This window comes from Bombina bombina, chromosome 1 (genome assembly GCF_027579735.1).
Source record: "Bombina bombina isolate aBomBom1 chromosome 1, aBomBom1.pri, whole genome shotgun sequence".
Taxonomy (NCBI): domain Eukaryota; kingdom Metazoa; phylum Chordata; class Amphibia; order Anura; family Bombinatoridae; genus Bombina; species Bombina bombina.
Genome location: NC_069499.1, coordinates 1199260927 through 1199284378, shown reverse-complemented (window position 1 = coordinate 1199284378; position 23452 = coordinate 1199260927).

The window sequence follows — 23452 nt, the reverse complement described above, 5'->3', positions numbered from 1 at the left end:
AGCAAGTCTGCCCCACCTTACCTAACAGTATAAACTTATCTAGTTCGTAGGATAGCCCTATGCTTGTCCCATGCATTTTTAAAGTCCCCCACAGTGTTTGTTGCTACTACCTCTTGAGGAAGTTTATTCCATAAATCAATCACTCTTTCTGTAAAGAAGTGCTTCCTCAAATTACTCCTGAATCTACTACCCTTTAGCTTGAGCTCATGACCCCTTGTTCTTGAATTTTCCATTTTATGTAAAATACCCACAGCCTCAGTTTTACTAAACCCTTTAATGTACTTGAAAGTTGCTATCATATCACCTCTTTCCCTTCTCTCCTCTAAGCTATACATATTTAGGTCATTGAGCCTATCCTGGTAAGTTTTATTTTTTAGACCATGTACCATTTTGGTAGCCCTCCTTTGCACAGATTCAAGTTTGTTAATATCCTTCTGAAGATATGGCCTCCAGAACTGCACACAATACTCAAGATGAGGCCTAACTAATGATCTATAAAGTGGCATAAGAACCTTACTATTTCTGCTGCAAATACCTCTACCAATACATCCAAGCATTCTGCTAGCCTTACTCGCTGCCTTACTACATTGTTTACTAAGTTTTAAATCATCTGAAATAATAATTCCCAAGTCCTGTTCCTCGTCTGTAACAGTCAGTAAAGTAATGCTTGTGCATTGCACAAGCATTACACTAGAAATGCTTGTAGAATGTTAAATGCAGACAACGTACACTGTCAGAATTTAACGATGTCAGGCGGACATGATTCGCTACAGGGAATCATGACTGCCTGGTATATAATAAATCTACCCCATTTACTTAAATGTATCATTAAGCAGCTCATACAAAGCAAGGATACTTGGATTTATAAACCTATATCTCTTGTATTATTTCCACATCTCTTAAACCATTAATCATAATCCTTGACACAGTATTCAACCTGGACCATATAGGCTTATCATAAACCTGTTTCTATTTACAACTAACCACCCTCTTTTTAATCTACACCTACTTGACCATCCACTATCAAAAAATCTCCCCTTTCACTGGCACAACTTATTTCACTTTCTCTCTCACTGACTCTCTCATAGGCTGGGGCCTGTTATAAATTCCAATCACATCAACTCAAACATTATCAAACATAGCCAGATCCATTTTGGAATTGACTGAGTTATAAGTTATGATAAATGTACAATTACCTGCTGAATATGATACTAAAATATTTAGAGAATATGTTTTATGCCATTTATTCTTTTCTGTTGTTTCCATGTTAGATTGTCAACCTGTTAGCCAATGTGCTAGCCATATGGCATAATGCTAAAAATGTCACCTCATTGAAAAAATAGCGTTTTACCATGGTCAGCCGCTCAGCTTGGCATAAACTTGTGGGCAAATAAAGGTACTTTCAGCATGAAGTTTTTTTATACTTCATGACTGAAAGTCCCCTTTATTTATAGCACTTGTAAATCTTAGCATTTTAAAAATTCTAGGATTTACCATCATTTTAACAAATTCATACAGCCTATTGTCTAATGGTCTATAACTGTTGATAATAATATAATTATCCCAACCCTGCATACCCAATGTCTTGGGGTCACACTTAACTCAGATTTTTCTTTTACCCATAACATCCAGTTTTAGCCAATTCCTATACCGTTTCCACCTTAAAAACATCTCCAAAAGTTGCCACTTCCTCAAACAAGACATAAGTAAGATTTTAATTTGACTATTGCAACCCCATTTTATCTGGTCTCCCAAGCTGCTCTCTATTTCCTTTATAATCCATAATGAATGCTCTGCCAGGCTGATCTTCCTTTGCTCTTCTGCTGCACCTCTCTAACAATCCCTTCACTGGCTTTGTGTAGCCTCCAGAAAAAAACACAAAACCCTGAGTCTGACATTCAAGGCCCTCAATAACACTGCTTCCTACTATATTTCAGACCTCGGCTCTCTTGCTAGCTCCTCACATTCCGTCTACAGGACTTCTCCAGAATGGCCCCTATTCTATGGAACATCATACCATTTGTTTTCTTCCTGGAGCGTGCCCTGCGAAGAGTGCTGGATCAGGCCGTAGATGAGCATGAAGAGGAAGAGGAAGAGTTGTGGTGTCCATCACCCCCACAAACCGCCTTATCAGCATCGCTTGCTGGACCTGCGGCAACGCAGGAAGAGGGTTGTGAGGAAGAGGAGTCAGAGGAGGAATGTGGCTTTGAGGAGGAGGAGGAAGACAGAGCACAACAGGCATCCCAAGGTGCTCGTTGTTGTCACCTCTCTGGTACCCGTGGTGTGGTACGTGGCTGGGGGGAAGAAGATACCCTCAGTGAGATCAGTGAGGAGGAGGAATGGGACATGATTAGCTCGGCATCCAACCTTGTTCAAATGGGTTCTTTCATGCTGTCGTGCCTGTTGAGGGACCCTCGTATAAAAAAGCTGAAGGAGAATGACCTGGACTGGGTGTCCACGCTCCTCGACCCCCGGTATAAGCATAAAGTGCCTGAAATGTTACCAAATTCCCGCAAGTCGGAAAGGGTGGAGCATTTTAAGAATAAATTAAAAACTATGCTTTACACAGCGTATAAGGGTGATGTCACAGCACCACGGGAATGTAACAGTGGAAGAGATGAAATTAATCCTCCTCCTCCCACGAACACGGCGGCAAGGACAGGATGCTTTCCTGACGTCTTGTTGATGGAGGACATGCGTACCTTTTTAACTCCCATGCATCCCCAGAGCCTTTCGGGATCCAGCCTCAGAGAAAGACTCAACCGACAGGTAGCAGACTACCTAGCTTTAACTGCGGATCTTGACACTCTCAGGAGCGATGGACCCCTTGACTACTGTGTGTGCAGGCTTGACTTGTGGCCTGAGCTATCCCAATTTGCAATGGAACTTCTGGCCTGCCCCGCTTCAAGTGTCCTGTCCGAAAGGACTTTCAGTGCAGCAGGAGGTTTTGTCACTGAGAAGAGAAGTCGCCTAGGTCAAAAAAGCCTTGACTATCTCACTTTTATAAAAATGAATGAGCGCTGGATCCCGAAGGGACTGACATTGGGCGATACATTTGATTAAAAAAGGCCTGATGATGAGATGAGCTGGCTCGGGCTACAACTGGTACACAGGCTGGCCTTTTTTTTTTCTTATAAAGCCGGATGACTTGCTTGACTTATCCGCCAACAACTAGTGTTCAAGCCACAAGCTTAGAGGGCACTTTATAAATGTTTTACAAAAATCAATTTTTTTGGCCGCTGCTACAGCATTTGCTACAACATTACCCAAATTTTTCAGTCATTTGTACATTCCTAATTTTTCTGGCCTCTGATGCTGCTCTGTGGGTACAAAACTCAAATAAAAAAATAAGGCACATAACAGTGATTAAACTGTTACGAATAGTACAACTTAACAGTGCACACCACTCACATCTGGTGGACCATTAAATTGCACGCGCAGTGCCCCAAATTTGAAGTAGGAGGACCGACCAAGCATTTTTATCCGTCTCTTGGTTGCTCTAAATTATCTCCGTGTTCCATCTATGCCATACCTGTACTCTATTGTGCAAAAGGGTGGCATATGTGGTGTTTCATGCTGTTGTGCCTGTTGCGGGTCGTGGCCCATGGTATAAAAATGCTGAAGGAGAACGACCTGGAGGGGGTGTCCAAGCATGTTTTTTTGGGCAATTTAAAGTTTCCAAACAATTATCTCTGGGTTTCTAAAATCAATGCCGTAACAGTACTCTATTGTTCAAAAGGATGCCATATGTCCTCTTTACTGCTGTTGTTTCATATGCGGGTCCTGGACTCTCTTATGAAAAGGCTGAAGTAGAAAGAAGTGTCCTGGGTGTCCAATCATTTTTTTGGTTCAATTTCCCGGTTGCAACAAATTATCTCCGGGTTTCTAAAATCAATGCTTTACCTGTACTCCATTGTTCAAAAGGATGCCATATGTCCTCTTTCCTGCTGGTGTTTTGTTTCTGTTGAGGGTCCTGGACCCTGTTATAAAATGGCTGAAGCAGAAAGAAGTGTACTGTGTGTCCATCCAAACCTTTTTGTGATTCAAATTCCAGGTTGCAAAAAATTATCTCCCGGTTTCTAAAATCAATCCTTTACCTTTACTCTATTGTTCAAAAGGATGCCATATCATGTCCTCTTTCCTGCTGGTGTTTTGTTTGAGGGTCCTGGACCCTCTTATAAAAAGGCCTAAGGAGAAAGGAGTGTACTGGGTGTCTATTCAATGTTTTTTTTTATTTCCTGGTTGTAACAAATTATCTCTGTGTTTCTAAAATTAATGCCTTTCCTGTAATCTATTTTTCAAAAGGATGACATATGTCCTCTTTCATGCTGTTGTTTCTGTTGAGGCTCCGGGACCCTCTTATAAAAAGGCCTAAGGATAAAGAAGTGTACTTGGTGTCCAATCAATGTTTTTTTTTTATTTCACAGTTGCAAAAAAATGATCTATGGCTTTCTAAAATCTATGCCTTACCTGTCATCTATTGTTCAAAAGGATGCCATATGTCCTCTTTCCTGCTGTTTTTTTTGTTGAGGGTCCGGAACACTATTCTAAAAAGGCTGAAGGAGAACCACCTGTACTGTACTGGGTGTCCAATCATGTTTTTGTTTTCAATTTCACGGTTCATAAAAAATATCGCTGTGTAACTAAAATCAATGCCATACCTGTACTCTGTTGTTCAAAAGGATGGCATATGTGGTGTTTCATTCTGTTATGGTTGTTGAGGGTCGTGGCCGTGGGACAGAGTATAAAACGGCTGAAGGAGAACAACCTGTACAGCCTTGCTCCTCTTTTTAGGCAGGCCAGCTCTTTGCATACATGCCCACTGACTCTGTAACGCATGCCTCTTTTAGGAGAGGTGCAGCCATAATGCAGGGTCAGAACCTCTGCCTGCAACTGTTTTACTCGATTTTGCAAAAGGAAGTAAGCTTACCATGGTTCCCTGCACGCACGTATTGTTGTTATATTTTGGAGAGGGTAATCATGATGGCCATGTAGACCACCACCGAGAGTCCTGGAAGTAACAGGGATGAGATGAAAGTGCTAAGAATAGTACTTCTTAAAACAACCGAGTTAGCCATGGGTGTTAATCCAAGACCGCTTGGCTTTATTTTTGTTTTGGGTGCGGCTAATCATGCAGGCCATATAGAGCTGCCACCATTCGGTGTTGCATCAGGTATTAAACTTATAAGAACAGAACTACCAAAATACAGCCAATGAAGGGCCTTATGAAGACTGAGCCAAGGTTGGATTGTAGTATTTGGTTAGGCTAATCATGATGGCCATGTAGACCACCACCGAGAGTCCTGGAAGTAACAGGGATGAGATGAAAGTGCTATGAATAGTACTACTTGAAACAACCGAGTTAGCCATGGGTGTTAATCCAAGACCGCTTGGATTTATTTTTGTTTTGTGTGCGGCTAATCATGCAGGCCATATAGAGCTGCCACCATTCGGTGTTGTATCAGCTATTAAAATAATAAGAACTGTACTATCAAAATACAGCCAATGAAGGGCCTATGAAGACTGAGCAAAGGTTGGATTGTAGTATTTTGTTCGGCTAATCATGATGGCCATGTAGACCACCCGCAACCGAGTTAGCCATGGGTGTTAGTCTAAGACCACTCGGCTTTTTTTTGGGTTTGGGTGCAGATAATCATGAAGGCCAGATAGACCTGCCACCATTTGGTGTTGTAACAGGTATTAAACTGCAAAGAACAGTACTACTTAACACAACCTACTTACCATGGGTCCCAGAGCATATGTTTGGTTATTATATTTTGTAAGGGTAATCATGCAGGCCATATAGACCTCCACCGATAGGGTGAGTATGAGTAACAGCTATTAAAATGCTAAGGACATTACTAATTTACACAACATATTTACCATGGGTCGCAGACCAAGAGCAGATGTCTTATTATTATATTTTGTATGGGTAATCATCCAGGCCGTATAGACCTCACCAAATAGGGGGAGTTACAGAGATTAAAGTGCTAAGAATGGTAGAACTTAAAACACAACCTAGTTAAAATGGGTACCAGACCGCATGTCTTATTATTAGATTTTTTCAGGGTAACCAGGCATGCCATATAGACAACCCCCGATAGCGGGGGTACCAGGGATTAAAGTGCTAAGAAAAGTACTAATTAACACAAGCTAGTTATCATGGGTCCAACACCGTGTGTCTTGTTATTATACTTTGTCAGGGTAATCATGCAGGCCATATATACCTCCCTTGATAGGGGGAGTAACAGGGATTACAGTTATAAGAATAGTACTACTTAAACACAACCTAATTACCATGGGTCCAAGACCAGATGTTTTCTTATTATACTTTGTCAGGCTAATCATGCAGGCCATATAGAACTCCAACAAAAGGGGGGGGGGGGTAAGAGGGATTCAAGTGATAAGAAAAGTTTTACTTAACACAACAAAATTACCGTAACCCTTACACTACCTGATAGATACGACATCATAACTGATGTTTTAAAGCACGTTACTGCAAACAATTTGGGAATGTTAGTTGATTTAGGACCTTTATGGGTTAAAAGCAGATTCTGCATAAACTATGTAATTTTCCATGGGAGTTTTGCCATGGATCCCCCTCCAGCATGCCACAGTCCAGGTGTTAGTACCCTTGAAACAACTTTTCCATCACTATTCTGGCCAGAAAGAGTCCTTGTAGGTTTTAAAGTTCGCCTGCCTATTGAAGTCAAGGTTCGCGACATCACTAGTTATCGCGTGACAATTAGTGCGCCACTTGTATTCATCCTCCAAGTGTATACAGAGCATACACTTATATTACAAGCTTTACAAGTGAAATCATATAGTAACTGCTAAATTCACCAAATTTTTTCCAGCCTATTGCCCAAGCTTCACAGGTCTCACAATCCTCTCATGATTCAATAGTTAATCTATGCAGCTGATTCACTAAAGCTCAAACTCATCCCTCCACTCTTTTAGTGAATCAGTTGCATAAAACAACATAGAAATGTGTGAAGCTAGGGATGTGAATGAGCTCTGTGAAGCTTGAGAGACCTCTTATTTAATTTTCCCCAGTGATCCCTTTGCTTCCATTTTCTGCTTCTGGGAAATAATTAGGATTTGCTATCAAACACCAAGGAAACAGGACACTTAGCAACTGATCAGAGATTTACTGCTTTTCTTTTGATGGTGGAAATATGTTTATTTTTCACAGAATACATACATACACATAAACAAACTGCTTGCAGTTCATTAATTCTGTTGCCAATTATCTCTGAACTGTTGAAGAAAATCTTTTTTTTTTCTCTTCCCCCTTTGCTAAGTGGGATTGGCCCCTATAACACAACTCATTAATATTCTACATCATCCACCTCCTTTAATTATTTTTTCTTCTTCCTTTTTTTTTTTTTTTTTTTTTGCACTGTGTTTTTCAATTCACTAAACCTAGGAGCATAATTAGAATCTGAACAGTTATTAAAATGGTAGTTTAGAGAGAGCGAGAGAGACATTCTTATAATTACATCCATCTCTCCAGAAAAATAGGCACAGCTTCAACCAGCGCTAATTAAAGAATTCCCGGCCGTTAGGGAGGGACAAGGGAGACACAAAATCCTATTTAATTAGTTTTTCCATGTTGCAAACGTTGAAATGAAACAGCAAAGAAGATCTTGATGTTTTTATTTATTCTAAGCTACAATCTGATCTCTCCCTCTTTTTTTTATTTCTCTGGGGACTGGGGTGGTGGAAAGGTAATCAGAAAAACGTGTGTCTAGTGTATATAGGGATTTTGTTCTCCTAAAGCTTTTTGCTTTTGGATTGTTTATCAGACGTATGCATGTTGCCACCCAAGAGAGGGATTTGGGGAGTCTAGCCGTGTGTCTATAACAGACTTTTAATAAAAATGTTTTCCTATTTTAGGTAAATTTTGTTATGTTAGTTATTTTGCCCTAAACTAGAGGAAATGATCGGACTAGTAAGAAAGTTGGCTTTTCACAAATTGTAAACCACAGTGTTATCTATCTATCTATCTATCTATCTATCTATCTACAGTATGTATATGTATATATATATATATATATATATATATATCATCTATATCTCACATCCTTCAGTTCTGCAATCCTACTCCTACTGATATTTAGGAGTTTATGCTTTCTTAGAAGCTGCCCAAACATCCTCTACCTTTTAATTACCTTTTTTTGTGCCAGGGTAAGGTTAATAACATCACATTATTATCTATAATGTCATGTTTGATGTGATTTGATTTCCATGCTTGCATAGAAAGGCATTAACAAGGCACAGATAAAATGAATTATTGTTTCTCAAGGGATACATGGAAGGATCAGAAGTTACATGCATGAGGAGACTTCGAAAAGTGTAAAAGACCCTTTGTATTACTAGCAAAAGAGAGGGTTAAAAAATTAATTATGTGTGTTATTGGTAGAATGATAGCATCACTGCAATATGTGTAGCAAGTGGAAGGACATTAAACACTAAAGGCCAGATTACTAGTTGAGCGCTAAATACCATTTTTATGAAAGCAATATTTGCGATCCACTGTGTAATACCAGTTCACAATATTACAAGTTAACAGCAATGTAAACGCAAGCTCGTGCTGGGAAGCATAGCGCTCATGAGACACGGCATCAGAATTTCAGCGCCAGAGAAGGGGGTAAGTTGTGCAGCAATGGCAGCAAATATAAATATACAGTATATGTATATGATTATATATATATATATATATATATATATATATTTCTGTGTTAATATGTGTATATACACAAATAAGAACATATATATATATATATATATATATATATATATATATATATATATATATATATATATATATATATATGTAATCATATCAGGAAGAAAAAAGGAGAGAAGCCTGGAACGCCTTAAATTAAAAGTCCAACTTTAATGGTCCAATTTAAAAAAGCTTGACAGAATTTAGTAAAAGTTGTCTGACATGTTTCGGCCAATGGCCTTAATCTTAGACATAAACTCCTTCAAAAAAACGCCAATAATTAAAAGCAGTACTAAAATTCTATTGGATGATCTTAATTACAATCATTGCTTGACAGCTGAAATTGTAAATACTTGTTGACGATTGAGATAAGTTGTTTTTTAATGGCCTAATACATTAGGTTTCAAACTCATATGTTACAAATTAATAAAAACAACAACTATGCAACAATGTAAATTAATCTAAACCAAAAGATAATATTTATACACAAAAGCAATAAGCTTTAGTTCTGCGGCCAAAGGGGTGCGTAGCTAACGCTGGCTTTTTTATGGCCGCACCTTTAAAATAACTCTGGTATTGAGAGTCCACAGAATGGCTGCGTTAGACTCCAAAAAAGGAGCGTAGAGCATATTTAAAGCAACTTCAACTCTCGATACCAGAGTTGCTTACGGACGCGGCCAGCCTCAAAAACGTGCTCGTGCACGATTCCCCCATAGGAAACAATGGGGCTGTTTGAGCTGAAAAAAAACCTAACACCTGCAAAAAAGCCGCGTTCAGCTCCTAACGCAGCCCCATTGTTTGCTATGGGGAAACACTTCCTACGTCTGCACCTAACACTCTAACATGTACCCCGAGACTAAACACCCCTAACCTTACACTTATTAACCCCTATCCTGCCGCCCCCGCTATCGCTGCCCTCTGCATATTATTATTAACCCCTAATCTGCCGCTCCGTAAACCGCCGCTACTTACATTATCCCTATGTAACCCTAATCTGCTGCCCCTAACACTGCCGACCCCTATATTATATTTATTAACCCCTAATCTGCCCCCCACAACGTCGCCTCCATCTGCCTACACTTATTAACCCCTAATCTGCCGAGCGGACCGCACCGCTATTATAATAAAGTTATTAACCCCTAATCCGCCTCACTAACCCTATAATAAATAGTATTAACCCCTAATCTGCCCTCCCTAACATCGCCGACACCTAACTTCAAGTATTAACCCCTAATCTGCTGATCGGAGCTCACCGCTACTCTAATACATTTTTTAACGCCTAAAGCTAATTTTAACCCTAACCCTAACACCCCCCTAAATTAAATATTATTTAAATCTAACTAAATAAATTAACTATTATTAAATAAATTATTCCTATTTAAAGCTAAATACTTACCTGTAAAATAAACCCTAATATAGCTACAATATAAATTATAATTATATTATAGCTATTTTAGGATTAATATTTATTTTACAGGCAACTTTGTATTTATTTTAACCATGTACAATAGCTATTAAATAGTTAAGAACTATTTAATAGCTAAAATAGTTAAAATAATTACAAAATTACCTGTAAAATAAATCCTAACCTAAGTTACAATTAAACCTAACACTACACTATCAATAAATAAATTAAATAAACTACCTACAATTATCTACAATTAAACCTAACACTACACTATCAATAAATTATTTAAATAAAATACCTACAATTACCTACAATTAAACCTAACACTACACTATCAATACATTAATTAAATACAATATCTACAAATAAATACAATGAAATAAACTAACGAAAGTACAAAAAATAAAAAAGAACTAAGTTACAAAAAATAAAAAAATATTTACAAACATCAGAAAAATATTACAACAATTTTAAACTAATTACACCTACTCTAAGCCCCCTAATAAAATAACAAAGACCCCCAAAATAAAAAAATGCCCTACCCTATTCTAAATTACTAAAGTTCAAAGCTCTTTTACCTTACCAGCCCTGAACAGGGCCCTTTGCGGGGCATGCCCCAAAGAATTCAGCTCTTTTGCCTGTAAAAAAAACACATACAATACCCCCCCAACATTACAACCCACCACCCACATACCCCTAATCTAACCAGAACCCCCCTTAAATAAACCTAACACTAAGCCCCTGAAGATCTTCCTACCTTATCTTCACCATACCAGGTTCACCGATCGATCCAGAAGAGCTCCTCCGATGTCTTGATCCAAGCCCAAGCGGGGGGCTGAAGATGTCCATGATCTGGCTGAAGTCTTCATTCAAGCGGGAGCTGAAGAGGTCCATGATCCGGCTGAAGTCTTCATCCAAGCGGGAGCTGAAGAGGTCCATGATCCGGCTGAAGTCTTCTATCAACGGCATCTTCAATCTTCTTTCTTCCGGATCCATGTTCATCCCGCCGACGCGGAACATCCATCTTCACAGACGACTTCCCGACGAATGACGGTTCCTTTAAGGGACGTCATCCAAGATGGCGTCCCGCGAATTCCAATTAGCTGATAGGATTCTATCAGCCAATCGGAATTAAGGTAGGAAAATTCTGATTGGCTGATGGAATCAGCCAATCAGAATCAAGTTCAATCCGATTGGCTGATTCAATCAGCCAATCAGATTGAGCTCGCATTCTATTGGCTGATCGGAACAGCCAATAGAATGCGAGCTCAATCTGATTGGCTGATTGAATCAGCCAATCGGATTGAACTTGATTCTGATTGGCTGATTCCATCAGCCAATCAGAATTTTCCTACCTTAATTCCGATTGGCTGATAGAATCCTATCAGCCAATCGGAATTCGAGGGACGCCATCTTGGATGACGTCCCTTAAAGGAACCGTCATTCGTCGGGAAGTCATCCGAAGAAGAAGATGGGTCCACGGGGGAGGTCTTCAAGATGGAGCCGTTCCTCATCGGATGAAGATAGAAGATGCCGCTTGGATCAAGATGGTTGCCGGTCCGGATCGCCTCAACTTCCCGGATAGGATGAAGACTTTGGAGCCTCTTCTGGACCTCTTCATCCGCCGGATGATGGATGTCTAGCCCCGGCTTGGGCTTGGATGAAGATTTTGGAGCCAGGACGGATCGGTGTGATACCCGGCGAGGTGAAGACAAGGTAGGAAGATCTTCAGGGGCTTAGTGTTAGGTTTATTTAAGGGGGGTTTGGGTTAGATTAGGGGTATGTGGGTGGTGGGTTGTAATGTTGGGGGGGGGTATTGTATGTTTTTTTTACAGGCAAAAGAGCTGAATTCTTTGGGGCATGCCCCGCAAAGGGCTCTGTTCAGGGCTGGTAAGGTAAAAGAGCTTTGAACTTTTGTAATTTAGAATAGGGTAGGGCATTTTTTTTATTTTGGGGGGCTTTGTTATTTTATTAGGGGGCTTAGAGTAGGTGTAATTAGTTTAAAATTGTTGTAATTTTTTTCTAATGTTTGTAAATATTTTTTTATTTTTTGTAACTTAGTTATTTTTTATTTTTTGTACTTTAGTTAGTTTATTTAATTGTATTTATTTGTAGGAATTGTATTTAATTTATTTATTGCTAGTGTAGTGTTAGGTTTAATTGTAGATAATTGTAGGTAGTTTATTTAATTAATTTATTGATAGTGTAGTGTTAGGTTTAATTGTAGATAATTGTAGATATTTTATTTAATTAATTTATTGATAGTGTAGTGTTAGGTTTAATTGTAACTTAGGTTAGGATTTATTTTACAGGTAATTTTGTAATTATTTTAACTAATTTAGCTATTAAATAGTTCTTAACTATTTAATAGCTATTGTACCTGGTTAAAATAAATACAAAGTTGCCTGTAAAATAAATATAAATCCTAAAATAGCTATAATATAATTATAATTTATGTTGTAGCTATATTAGGGTTTATTTTACAGGTAAGTATTTAGATTTAAATAGGAATAATTTATTTAATAAGAGTTAATTTATTTTGTTAGAATAAAATATTTAACTTAGGGGGTGTTAGGGTTAGGGTTAAAATTAGCTTTAGGGGTTAAAAAATTTATTAGAGTAGCGGTGAGCTCCGATCGGCAGATTAGGGGTTAATACTTGAAGTTAGGTGTCGGTGATGTTAGGGAGGGCAGATTAGGGGTTAATACTATTTATTATAGGGTTATTGAGGCGGGAGTGAGGCGGATTAGGGGTTAATAACTTTATTATAGTAGCGGTGCGGTCCGCTCGGCAGATTAGGGGTTAATAAGTGTAGGCAGGTGGAGGTGACGTGGAGGGGGGCAGATTAGGGGTTAATAAATATATTATAGGGGTCGGCGGTGTTAGGGGCAGCAGATTAGGGGTACATAGCTATAATGTAGCTGGCGGCGGCGTGCGGACGGCAGATTAGGGGTTAATAATAATATGCAGGGGTCAGCGATAGCGGGGGCGGCAGATTAGGGGTTAATAAATATAATATAGGGGTCGGCGGTGTTAGGGGCAGCAGATTAGGGGTACATAGGGATAACGTAGTTGGCGGCAGTGTACGGAGCGGAAGATTAGGGGTTAAAAATGTAATAGAGTGGCGGCGATGTGGGGGGACCTCGGTTTAGGGGTACATAGGTAGTTTATGGGTGTTAGTGTACTTTAGAGCACAGTAGTTAAGAGCTTTATAAACCGGCGTTAGCCCAGAAAGCTCTGAACTACTGACTTTTTTCTGCGGCTGGAGTTTTGTCGTTAGATTTCTAACACTCACTTCAGCCACGACTCTAAATACCGGAGTTAGAAAGATCCCATTGAAAAGATAGGATACGCAATTGACATAAGGGGATGTGCGGTATGGAAAAGTCGCGGCTGGAAAGTGAGCGTTAGACCCTTTCCTGACTGACTCCAAATACCGGCGGTAGCCTAAAACCAGCGTTAGGAGCCTCTAACGCTGGTTTTGACGGCTACCGCCAAACTCTAAATCTAGGCCTAAGTTTGTTAGCAAGAAACAAATAACAACAGCAAGAGAGGGTTGCAAATAATATAATATATTATAACAATGGTAATGTTGACATCCTGCTGCGCATCTGTTAAGTGTATGCAAAACAAATGCAATACGAATAAATGTGTAATTATCAAGATAAAGGTGCAATGCAGTTATGAAAAACATTATCAATGCTACAAAAACATATATGTACATTTACATTAATGCAAACCCTTTATGACAGATACATTTACAATTAAAACATTTTGTAGCAACCTGGTAACGGGTGTGCCAAAAATACATATATATAATATATAATGAAGAAAAAGAAAAACAACGTGGTCTTAACTATAAGTACTACAACGTCCCATGTGAATATTTTTGAGTGATTTTGACAGACATGCAGTTTAGCCAATCAGTGCAGACTCCTAAATAACTTCATGGGAGTGAGCACAATGTTATCTATATGACACACATGAACTAGTACTGTCTAACTGAAAAACTTTCAAATTACTCTGAGCTTTAGAAATCATTTTGAGCCTACCTAGGTTTAGCTTTTAGAAAATACCACCAAGGGAACAAAGCAAATTTAATGATAAAAGTTCATTGGAAAGTTGTTTAAAATTGCAAGCCCTATCTGAATCGTGAAAGCTTAATTTTGACTAGACTGTCCCTTTAAGGAGGATAGACAATGAAAGATATTAATCATTATATGATATGCCATGTATATGTCTTTAATTCACTGATATGGCATTAAATAATACAAATACATATCAGATAAATGAGCAGTTCATGAATGCAATTTAAGTAGAAATAAGTGTGTTGTTATTCCCAAAAGTTTATAACATCATGAAGAGATTTATACCCTTTTGGGATACGCGATTCCAATGAGAAAATCCAGTAAGCTTCCTGTTTTAAAAGGGCTTTGTTCAAATCACCACCTCTAATAGGTACCTTAACCTGTTCAATAACCATCCATTTAAAAGTTACATTTTCACTGTTGTGTTTTTGTATTAAGTGTTTGGCCATCTGAGCAAGGATCTGACCTTTTAATATCTGATAGATGTTGTCTGATACGTTCTCTGACCTCCCTAGAGGTACAACCTACATACTGTTTTTTGGTGCATGTGCACCAAATGAGGTATATAACATTCTTGGAATGACAGTTTACACAGTTATTGATCCTATATACCTTATCTGTAACTGCAGAAGAGAAAGTATTGCCTTTTTGCATATTATTCCATATTAATGTGTAACATATTAGTTTGAAACCTAATGTATTAGGCCATTAAAAAACAACTTATCTCAATCGTTAACAAGGATTTACAATTTCAGCTGTCAAGCAATGATTGTAATTAAGAGCATCCAATAGAATTTTAGTACTGCTTTTAAATATTGGCGTTTTTTTTTAAGGAGTTTATGTCTAAGATTAAGGCCATTGGCCGAAACATGTCAGACAACTTTTACTAAATTCTGTCAAGCCTTTATTAAATTGGACCATTAAAGTTGGACTTTTAATTTAAGGCGTTCCAGGCTTCTCTCCTTTTTTCTTCCTTTTGTTACTAAAATTTCCCTTTGAACAGCGAAGTAATAGGCTTTTGCTTTGAATAAGCCTTTGAAGTTCCCCTTACCTGTATACACATCGGAAATCCTCTCAATGATTGGCTGAGCGGTAGCATCCACGTCATAGACGTGTTGGACGTGCTGGGCTTGCTGCTTTCTGTATGGATGTATCGGATGCGGTTGAAGTTACGCGAAGCCGGTGAAGGTGTGGAGGATCCAGCTCCCTTGTCTTCCTGAGGTGCGGTGGTGGCGGTTCCTATCGGGTCAAGTACGCGGTGAGAGTATATGTTTTACCCTCCTTCCAGAATTGGTCCGCATACACTGTAAGTGCCAACACAAACTGTGTTTCATTTCTGCATATGTCTTTTACACCATTGGGACTACCAAGCTCAGGCATAATACAATTGAATATTGAATATTGAAAATTGGGGAAATTCTTTCGCTACTGCATCTGTTAAACTCAGCATTGAATATCCTTGTTATTTTGAATATGTAATCATATACATATAAATGTACTGGGAACACACAGTTCCCATAGGCTGCAAAGTAAAGGCACTTTTCAGAGCCGTTTTTTTCTAACACCCCACTCCCACGAACTTTAACCCCAAAATACTGCCTAGTGCAGTCATTGTATTAGAAAATGTGGGCAGATATATAAAATTAACCAGAGATTGGATCTCTGGTTAATTTTTTAAGCACTATAATAACTAGCCACTTGTAATGGAGAATTAAATTTGCCCATTTGCAGAAGCGTGATAATTTAGCGCTCCACTTGTAATCTAGCGCTAAATACATTTTCTAAGCATAGTATTAAGACTATTTGCCGCCTCCCTCTTGTCAAAAATGCCATTGACACAACAGTTTACCCTCCCTATCCCTGGCTGCTAGTCAGCATCAGGTGGAGGGATTCCTCAAACATGAGTGACAGTCACAGAAATATGCTCGGAAACAACAGGGATCGGAAATGCAAAAGTCAGGGGAAGAGCAGGCAAGGCAAGGTCATTAAACAATCCAAGGTCAGAGCAGGCAGCTGGCAAGACAAATTCATTACACAATCCAAAGTCATAATAGGCCAAGCTTCAAACAGACTGAGAACATGGAAAAATCACTAGGTTGCTGGAAACTGGTCAAACAAACAAGCAGCACAAAGATGGACTGACGCCACTTATAAACGCAAAGGGACATGGTTAGCAACAGGTGAGCAAGGTGTACGGTTACCTGTATAAATGCATAAGCAAAGTATTCTATGACAACGATCACTAGGAGGGTAAAAATCGCATAGTGGATAGTGAATATGGGAACAAGAAAGAACACCTGACATATTGCCAGAACTAGGAACAAGCTGATGCAGGCGCTGCACATGTTCACGAGCAAATGATCCCCGCAAAGTTGTGCAACCCTGATAACCAGAGACAGACACCCGCCGCCTGGGCAGGGAAGGTACCTGACACCTCATGGGTGCCGCCATGTTGAAATCTGTCTTTCACTAAATACCAGCGCTAACCTGTTTGCACATGTGCAGCACCTCAGATGCCTGCAGTGTAACCTAGGTTCCATAATGGCAGCACTCATAATTAGAGGGAGTTGTATGACATATATATAGTGTTTAGTGTCCCTTTAAAGCATTACTTTCAGTTTCAAGTAGTCAACAACCTCAACACAAAGGTCTATGCTGTCCTCCCCGGAAGTACTTGTGTTATTTTGTTTGCCATATATCATCTAGTGATAGACTAGGGGGCCTCTTTATCAATGTCTGTCCGACATGATACAATGTAGCGCATACGCTGTTGGCATTTAACATTGCACAAGCAGTTCTGGTGAACTGCTTGTGGAATGCCGCCCCCTGCAGATTCGGGGACAATTGGCCGCTAGCAGGGGGTGTCAATCAACCTGATAGTATCTTAAGACTGCTGCCTCATAACTATTGTTTCCGGGAGCCTGAATGATCGTGCGGAATCAGGGGCCATTCTGCCTTTAAAAAATCAGCTCCTATGTGTCAGGATTTTCTTTGGTTACATAGATCTTCATAAGGTGCCATTATTAGAAGACTGATTTACAAGATCCTCAATGTATTCATCAAGTATTTTTTGCTTTTTATTAGGGTCATATCTTTTTTTTTAAAGAGTACTCTTTTCATGGCCTTTAATCTTGTTAATTCTGGATCTTCAATTATAGCCATCTTCACTGTGCTGCATTTTATTTGGCCTTAGCGATAAGAATTAATTCAATTGATCTTGCAGTGACATTGGTTCTTGATGTGTTTCACATGATGTACAAGTATGCTTTGATTTCTTTGCAAAGACAGAATAAAAGATAATTACTTTTAAGGCAAATATCTCATTTATAAATGAAAAAAATGGCAAGTGTATTACTTCACACGCACAATAAACTAAGTGCAAATTATGTCTTTTTTTTCCACTCAGACGGTTTAAATTTACAGTTCCAAAAAATCTTTGTTCTTTATTTCTTTATGTTAATACTGAATAATACGTTTTGGGTTAGTATATCTTATTTGTTCCATTATCTTGTTCCATTTTATTTATTTTTGAAAATCTTCTTGCGCTAGAAATCTTTTCAAAGGCTCTCTGTTATCGGTCGTAGGGATTCATTCTCTACCTCCCTTTTCAGATCGACGATATACTCTTATACCATTACCTCTGCTGATAGTTTTCAGTACTGGTTTGGCCGTCTGCTATATGTGGATGGGTGTCTTTTGGTAAGTATGTATCATTATTTAAGACACTCTCAGCTATGTTTGGCGCTTTATGTTAAATTGTAAAGTTTTAAATATATGTGTTTACTTAAATTTGCCATGAGTCAGGTCTATGTATATTTTCCTTTTGCAGTCTAGCAGTTTCAGTATGAGAATCATGTTTTAGGAAGTTTATTTAAACTTTTTTTCTCACCTGGGGTTTCAGTCTCTTTTACCAAATTGACTTGTTTTTCCTTAATTTCCGTGGGCAAATCTAGACTCTATTTTCAAAGGCAAATCTAGGTTATTTTATGCGTCATTCTTGGTGTGAACATTTTTTTGGCCTGCGTCTTTATTGACGCTAGTTGTTTTGGCGCGAAGTCGCATTTGTTATGACACGAGTTGCGTCATTTCCTGGTGTTGGTGTATTTTTTTGTTATTTTACCCCACTTCCTTTAATGCTTCTTGCACTCTTTATATTATAGAGAGCTATGCTGTTTGCTTTTTTGCCTATTTTTTTAGTATACACATTTTTTCCCATTCCTGAAACTGCTATATAAGGAAATTGAATATTTTATTTAAATGTTAATTTTTTCTTTTACATTTTCCAAGATGTCTCAGACTGATCCTGACTCTAATGTTACTGTAGAAACTAAGGCCTAGATTTGGAGTTTGGCGGTAGCCGTGAAAACCAGCGTTAGAGGCTCCTAATACTGGTTTTAGGCTACCGCCGGTATTTGGAGTCATTCAAAAAAGGGTCTAACGCTCACTTTTCAGCCGCGACTTTTCCATACCGCAGATCCCCCTACGCCAATTGCGTATCCTATCTTTTCAATGGGATCTTTCTAACGCCGGTATTTAGAGTCGTTGCCCCTAACACCGCCAACCCCTATATTATATTTATTAACCCCTAACCTGCCCCCCACAACGTCGCAGCCAGCTACCTACAATAATTAACCCCTAATCTGCCGACCGCAAAGCGCCGCTACCTACGTTATCCTTATGTACCCCTAATCTGCTGCCCCTAACACCGCCGACCCCTATATTATATTTATTAACCCATAACCTGCCCCCCACAACATCGCCGCCAGCTACCTACAATAATTAACCCCTAATCTGCCGACCGCAAAGAGCCACCACCTACATTATAGCTATGTACCCCTAATCTGCCGACCCCTATATTATATTTATTAACCCCTAATCTGCCCCCTCAACGTCGCCTCCACCTGCCTACACTTTTTAACCCCTAATCTGCCGAGCGGACCGCACCGCTACTATAATAAAGTTATTAACCCCTAATCCGCCTCACTAACCCTATAATAATTAGTATTAACCCCTAATCTGCCCTCCCTAACATCGCCGACACCTAACTTCAATTATTAACCCCTAATCTGCCGACTGGAGCTCACCGCTATTCTAATAAATGTATTAACCCCTAAAGCTAAGTTTAACCCTAACACTAACACCCCCCTAAGTTAAATATAATTTTATCTAACGAAATAAATTATTTCTTATTAAATAAATTATTCCTATTTAAAGCTAAATACTTACCTGTAAAATAAATTCTAATATAGCTACAATATAAATTATATTTATATTATAGCTATTTTAGGATTAATATTTATTTTACAGGTACCTTTGTATTTATTTTAACCAGGTACAATAGCTATTAAATAGTTAAGAACTATTTAATAGCTAAAATAGTTAAAATAATTACAAATTTACCTGTAAAATAAATCCTAACCTAAGTTACAATTAAACCTAACACTACACTATCAATAAATTAATTAATAATAATAATAATAAATTAATTAAATAAAATACCTATAATTATCTACAATTAAACCTAACACTACACTATCAATAAATAAATTAAATACAATTCCTACAAATAAATACAATGAAATAAACTAACTAAGTTACAAAAAATAAAAAAATATTTACAAACATTAGAAATATATTACAACAATTTTAAACTAATTACACCTACTCTAAGCCCCCTAATAAAATAACAAAGCCCCCCAAAATAAAAAAAATGCCCTACCCTATTCTAAATTACTAAAGTTCAAAGCTCTATTACCTTACCAGCCCCTTTGCGGGGCCTCTTCTTGCTCCGCTTGGATGAAGACTTCTACCGGATGGAGGACCTCTTCTTGCTCCGCTTGGATGAAGAATTTGGCTCGGCTGGGTGAAGACGACTCAAGGTAGGGAGATCTTCAGGGGCTTAGTGTTAGGTTTATTTAAGGGGGGTTTGGGTTAGATTAGGGGTATGTGGGTGGTGGGTTGTAAAAGAGCTGAACTTCTTGGGGCATGCCCCGCAAAGGGCCCTGTTCAGGGCTGGTAAGGTAAAAGAGCTTTGAACTTTAGTAATTTAGAATAGGGTAGGGCATTTTTTTATTTTGGGGGGCTTTGTTATTTTATTAGGGGGCTTAGAGTAGGTGTAATTAGTTTAAAATTGTTGTAATATATTTCTAATGTTTGTAAATATTTTTTTATTTTTTGTAACTTAGTTCTTTTTTATTTTTTGTACTTTAGTTAGTTTATTTCATTGTATTTATTTGTAGGAACTGTATTTAATTTATTTATTGATAGTGTAGTGTTAGGTTTAATTGTAGATAATTATAGGTATTTTATTTAATTTAGTTATTGATAGTGTAGTGTTAGGTTTAATTGTAACTTAGGTTAGGATTTATTTTACAGGTAATTTTGTAATTATTTTAACTATTTTAGCTATTAAATAGTTCTTAACTATTTAATAGCTATTGTACCTGGTTAAAATAAATACAAAGTTACCTGTAAAATAAATATTAATCCTAAAATAGCTATAATATCATTATAATTTATATTGTAGCTATATTAGGATTTATTTTACAGGTAAGTATTTAGCTTTAAATAGGAATAATTTATTTAATAAGAGTTAATTAATTTGGATAGATTAAAATTATATTTAATTTAGGGGGGTGTTAGTGTTAGGGTTAGATTTAGCTTTAGGGGTTAATACATTTATTAGATAAGCGGTGAGCTCCAGTCGGCAGATTAGGGGTTAATAATTTAAGTTAGGTGTCGGCGATGTTAGGGAGGGCAGATTAAGGTTTAATACTATTTATTATAGGGTTAGTGAGGCGGATTAGGGGTTAATAACTTTATAATAATAGCGGTGCGGTCCGGTCGGCAGATTAGGGGTTAATAAGTGTAGGCAGGTGGAGGCGATGTTGTGGGGGGCAGATTAGGGGTTAATAAATATAATATAATATAGGGGTCGGCGGTGTTAGGGGCAGCAGATTAGGGGTACATAGGGATAATGTAAGTAGTGGCGGTTTACGGAGCGGCAGATTAGGGGTTAATAATAATATGCAGGTGTCAGCGATAGCGGGGGCAGCAGATTAGAGGTTAATAAGTGTAAGGTTAGGGGTGTTTAGACTCGGGGTACATGTTAGAGTGTTAGGTGCAGACGTAGGAAGTGTTTCCCCATAGGAAACAATGGGGCTGCGTTAGGAGCTGAACGCGGCTTTTTTGCAGGTGTTAGGTTTTTTTTCAGCTCAAACAGCCCCATTGTTTCCTATGGGGGAATCGTGCACGAGCACGTTTTTGAGGCTGGCCGCGTCCGTAAGCAACTCTGGTATCGAGAGTTGAAGTTGCTTTAAATATGCTCTACGCTCCTTTTTTGGAGTCTAACGCAGCCATTCTGTGGACTCTCAATACCAGAGTTATTTTAAAGGTGCGGCCATAAAAAAGCCAGCGTTAGCTACGCGGGTCGTTACCGACAAAACTCTAAATCTAGCCGTAAGAAGCCCTGAACACATTTCTTCAACAAGCTAAGTGTTTTTTTTATTGTCAAGCTGGTTTTATTCTCTTCCGCTCCATTATGTGGCATTTATTTATCTTATTTCATGCTGATATTGTTTCTATAAGGCCTATCTATCAAGCTCCGAATGGAGCTTGAAGGGCTGTGTTTCTGGCGAGTTTTCAGATTCGCCAGAAACAGCAGTTATGAAGCAGCGGTCTGGTTCCAGGAAAGGTCAGAAAGCTTTTGCCATTTCTTTTGCATCTTGGTTAAAGCTTTTTTGATTCACAAAGCTTATTCAGAGGCAGGGCTGTCTCCGTCTCAGAGAATTACAGCTCATTCTACTAGATCAGTCGCTTCTTCTTGGGCTTTTAAGAATGAAGCTTCGGTTTATCAGATTTGCAAAAGCAGCGACTTGGTTTTTTTGCATACATTTACAAAATTTTACCATTTTGATGTATTTGCTTTTTTGAAGCAGTCTTTGGTAGAAAAGTTCTTCAGGCAGCTGTCTCAGTTTGATTCTACTGTTTATGATATCATTTTTTTTGAAGTTTATAAGAAAAACTTAATTATTGTTTGGATTTAATGTCTCAGCAGAAATAGCTGTTGTTATTTTATCCCTCCCTCTCTAGTGACTCTTCTGTGGACTTCCACATCTTGGGTATTTTATCCCATACGTCACTAGCTCATGGACTCTTTCCACTTACATGAAAGAAAACATAATTTATGTAAGAACTTACCTGATAAATTAATTTCTTTCATAGTGGCAAGAGTCCATGAGACCCACCCTTTTTTGTGTTTTTGTGGTGGTTATGAGTTTTTTGTATAAAAGCACAATATTTTTTCCAGTTCCTCTTTTTGTATGCTTTTTTACTCCTTTTTACACCTCACTACGTGGCTATTCATTAAACTGAGGAATGCGTGTGGTGGGAGGTGTATTTATAGGCATTTTGAGGTTTGGGAAACTTTGCCCCCTCCTGGTAGGAATTTATATCCCATACGTCACTAGCTCATGGACTCTTGCCACTATGAAAGAAAGGTAAGTTCTTACATAAATTATGTTTTATATATATATATATAAATATATATATATATATATATATATATATATATGCTCCTATTTATTGGAAGGATTCCAAGTATTTTGTTAACGGAATAGGAAACCTTCAGGGTTTCTAATGTAATATATATATATATATATATATTATATATATATATTATATATATATATATATATAAGAAACAAAAGCAAACACTGCTCAGACGACCAAGGTGCTGGTGTAATCAATAGCGTTTATTCATCCAGAAGTGAAGGACATAGTCAGACAGAAGAAACACCTGACATGTTTCGCGCAGGCGTACCTGCGCTTCATCAGATGTATATATATAATAAACAGAAAAAAGTAACTACTAGTACACTTTACCCAGCAACCCCATATTAAGCCCAATCCAAAAGTGACAAGAGTCTCCATATCTCCCAAAAAACGCACTAAAGCTAATAGTTTCAGATGAATAAAGAAAATCATTTTAATTAGAGCAGACAAAATACCATCCAGTTGATGATAAGTAAATAAATAATAAATAAAAAATAAATGTAGCCTAAATCAGGGATCCCTGTTGCAAAAAACTACAGCCGGCAAAAAAAGAGAATCACTATTGTGGGCATGGCACAAAATAACCTTCACTCAATGTCCATGATGTGTGAATAAACCAAACTATTTATCAATGTCAAACAAGGAAACTTTCAGCTAGATTACAAGTTTTTT